We start from the raw sequence: 4,538 nt of genomic DNA, 5'->3' as shown, positions 1-4,538 counted from the left end.
GTGTATAATAGTGTAATAGTGGTTTATAATGGAAAACTTTAAAATTATTACGTCTGAACGCGGAAAAGAGCTTGCATTATTAAATAATGATAAATATTCATATGTAAGGACACGCAAAGATGGATTAATGAAATGGAAATGTTCCAATAACAGTTGTAGTGCCAGTTTATTAACAAAAATAGACAAAACTTTCCATTCGTCAAATACTCAAATGGTAAACATGTAAATCATGCAAGTAATAACAACGAAAAAATTGAAAGACAGATTTTGAGGGAAAATTGTAAGCGAAAAGCTGAAGAAAATACATCGACAAGACCGTTAAAAATTATTAGAACAGAGTTATTAAACAGTGACTTACCAAATATTATGAACAATGATATTACATCAGTGCGAAAGGCGATTTATGATAAAAAAAAAGAAAACAGTATCCAATTTATCCTACTTCTTTAAATGAAGCTATATCCCAATTAAAAAATATACAAAATAATGATTTATGTATGTTTAAAAGTGAACAATTTGTTTTTGTTCCTGAAACAAATGACTTCGTTTGTATAACAACTAGCCAAAATTTAAATTTTATGTCGAAACAAACCGATTTTTTTGGAGACGGTACATACGATTTTGCACCAAAATTTTTCTTACAACTATATACATTACACACATACGTGAATGGTTTTTACGTGCCTGTTGTTTATTTTTTTTTACCAAACAAAACAAAACAAATTTACATTATGATGTGGAAGTATCTTTTGCAAATATGTCCGGCTCTAAACGTTAAAAAGCTGCATCTCGACTTCGAAATTGTGCTCACGAAGCAGTCAAAGAAATTTTTCCCAATGTCATTATCGAAACTTGCCGTTTTCGTATAGCCCAAGCTTGGTGGAGAAAGGTAAGAAATACGATAATTTTGGATTTTCACTCTAATTAATAACATTCATATTTTATATTATCTGTATGACAGATAAACGGAGAATCAAAGTTGAGAAGTGCATACAAAGACAACAATGACGAATTAGGTCAATGGCTTAAATTATTTTTTGGTTTGCCTTTTCTACTTCCCACTGATGTCGATGATGCGTTTACAAAACTTATGGCAATATGTCCAGACTTAGAAGTTGGGAGTTTATTTTCAGACTACGTGTTAAACACATACATTGAAGATGATTCGCTATTTTCTCCTATTCTTTGGGCTCAAGTACCGTCATTAAACCCAAGGTACTTAATAATATATATAATAATAATAATGTATTCTATAGTTATTTGTAATTATATTTATCTACTTTTATTTAGTCTGCATGTTTAAAGTAATTTATTATTTTATTTTTAAAAACCACCAATGGAGCAGAAAGTTTTCACAGAACTTATAATGGACAATTTTACAGCACACATCCTCCTACACATGCAGTAATTTCTGTTTTAAAGGAGACCCAAACACAAACCGTGGCAATAATCAACTCCATTGAAAATAATATTACAAAAACCATGGCCAGAAAAGATTATAATCGTATTGTTTCAACAATTAATTTATATAAAGAGTTTGAACAAAATAAGGACATTATATGGTATTTAAAATTAACCGGAAATAAGTACTTAGGAAAAAAATATTGATTTTTTAAATTTTTAATCCTAAGCTGACAAATAAAATATATAAATATATTGTAAATAAATTTTAATTTTTTTAATTTTTTATCTTAAGCTGACAAATATGTTGTATATAAATAAAATTTTTTTTTTACTTTTAATCTTAAAAAATAGATATCTTATATATATTGTATATTGTATTTTTATTATTTTTATTTTTAATTAATGTAGCAACGTTGCATAAAAGTTAGCAGGTAAGAACGTTCTCAATCGTGCTATTAAAAAAGGTACGGCCGATAAGGACCGTTCTCAATCGTGTTCTACCCGTTAGTGAGATGTTTATTAAACGTCTAGTCGTCTATGCGTTGATAAAGACGTTATAGTCGAAATCACAGGACACGGACAAGGATTACCGTGAAAAACAGTCAAAAAACTTATTATTTTTATTTTTAGGTTCCAATTAATATAAATATATTATTTTTTTCCCTGTTGTAAGATTTAATATTTTAAATTCTGTGAAAGCTGTTTATGATTCTAGATATTAAATTTTCCATTATTTTTAGTGTAAATGTGAGATGATAATGTAGTGCGATTATGAGATCATCTACGTGAAGTAGTACTGAAAAAAAAATGAGAATTAAGTAAATGTTTCAATGCGGTAGTAGGTTATTTATTAAGTGGATTAATTGGATGTCTTGATATAGAGTTTAAGACATATTAAATCTAATATTTTAATTATATCGGTTGATAATTTTTTAAGCCTAAGGCTTACCCCGGTGCCGATGCCATTTTGTCCTCAAAAATACACTCTGCGGGAATAACAATACCGCCTTGTAGAATCAATTTCATAATTTTTTTTTTAATTGCTAGAGGGAAGTATTCTACAGCCCGCATCGTTCTCTGTTTTCAATATTTTACTCTCAAACTTTATAATATGCCTAAAAAAATACAAGATAAACATTTTTTACAAACTTTTTAACACGATTATTTGAAATAAAATACAAAATCAGAGATCGATGTGGGTTGTAGGAAGGCTTCTTCTTTCAGATAAAAATATAGTCATCAAAATCCGACAATTCTACAAAACTTTAAAGTTATTCCCATAAAGTCATTTTTTTCGATATAATACACACTATTAACCACCTCTCCCCCTAAATAGGTATCGGGTAGTAGATTAGTGGAAAAGTCTTATAAGTGAGGTGGCAACTAAAATTTCAAATTTAATTTTCAAATTTTATAGAATTGTGGAAAATTTGAAAAACTGGCACTTGGACCCTTAATCCAACCAAAAAAGATTGACAATTGAATAGAATGTTTCGTATAAGTTGTTCTAATCGCAATTAAAAAGAATCAAAAATACATATTCTCAGTTCAGAATAGTTTGTTTTTTACCGTACACATTAATCGTTGTATTCAAATTTAACACATCTATTACAGTGACCTACTCAATTACGATGTAAGTTCACTACTAAACACCTACTAGATATGCAGAAAGGCGACTCCTCAGTTTTTGTATTAACTAATTATCTATTTAGTATATTGTAAATTAAATATATTTTATTAACTTATATTTCTATACATTTTTAAGTTTTCAGTTATTTTCTTCGATCATTGTTTTATATAGTATGTGCATATACAACATAAATCATAATAAATAAGTGTTTTCGAGGTAGAAGTGGATAGGTATTGTTGAGGTAAAAATTAATATTGTGTTAAATTTTGTTCTATATTTTAGTAATCTATGCAAAACCTTTAAACTAGTTCTAGAGTCTTAACACACGACACAACCAAGGTCATAGGACCTATGTTCCTATGAATATCATCAAATTTGAGTTATTAGTAGATAGAGTACTTAACTAATCAATCTGACGTAATACATTCGGACATTGTCTTTCTTGGTGTACGGATTATTTAAATTATAGTCAGCTCAGGTTTTAAAATAGTTTTTTTTTTCATCTAGCTATAATAAGAACGTTGAAAAAAATATTAAAGAGATTATAATAAAATATATCCAAAGAGCAGCTCCCTGCTATGTCCGAAGGGTGTTCTGCACAAACATGAAACAACTTGGAAATTACATAGAATAATAAGCTATATATATGTATAGAGGATAGACTGGCTGTTTTTCTACACTGCATTATACAGGTAATCTATATTGTTCATATTATGTTGATAAAACAAAATATTGTGGCGATAAAATATATTAACGTGCTTTTTCTCTGGCAATTTTTATACAAATAACTATTATATTAGCGGAACGAACAATAATTTCAGGGGGGAGACTAAAGATAGATGGAACAGTGTCAGTGGTGTACCCGAGGCACCGGCACAAGGATATTTCCCCCCTCCACAAGAAGGTTTTTTTTAGCATACCTAACTCATATATAATTTTATCTTTGCTTTTGGATTTTTATGGTTTTAAAGTGAGGTATTTAATCATCGTTCCCCCTCCCCCAAAAATGTTTTACAGGTACGCCACTGAACCGTGGATGAAATATCACCGGTGGCGCAATTGCACCAATTACAATAAATTAGGAGGCGAGAGATTTTGTTTTTTCCTCCTATAAATATTATATACATTATGGCCACCACCCACTGCAGTGATAATATATGGTAATTTATTAATTTTGATGTCATCGTCCGATCTCCACACAGTACACACGTCATATGGTAGGTGGAATATCAATATTATATTCATTATCTATATGGCTATATAAGTACTAATTATTAAGTATACGACATTACCACTGTTATAATTTAACTAGGTACCTATATGCAGTGAGACCAGTGATAACTAGAGAGGTGCTAGGGGCCATGGAGTGCGTAGCACCCCAACATTCAATTTAACACACCTATATGTCCTGTCTATTTATGGTTTAAAATTATAATAAGAAAAGTATTTAATTTGTATACCTAATTTATCAGTTGACGTTTTTTTTTTATCTTTTTGTACTCCG

At 29.5% G+C, this 4,538-nt stretch overlaps 1 pseudogene; it reads left to right on the top strand.

Annotated features, from left to right (window-relative positions):
• Positions 1-1,695, top strand: LOC132939458 (uncharacterized; annotated as a pseudogene).
• The last annotated feature ends 2,843 nt before the right edge of the window (positions 1,696-4,538 follow it).

This window comes from Metopolophium dirhodum, chromosome 2 (genome assembly GCF_019925205.1).
Source record: "Metopolophium dirhodum isolate CAU chromosome 2, ASM1992520v1, whole genome shotgun sequence".
Classification (NCBI taxonomy): domain Eukaryota; kingdom Metazoa; phylum Arthropoda; class Insecta; order Hemiptera; family Aphididae; genus Metopolophium; species Metopolophium dirhodum.
This window is presented reverse-complemented; position numbering and strand designations above follow the sequence as displayed.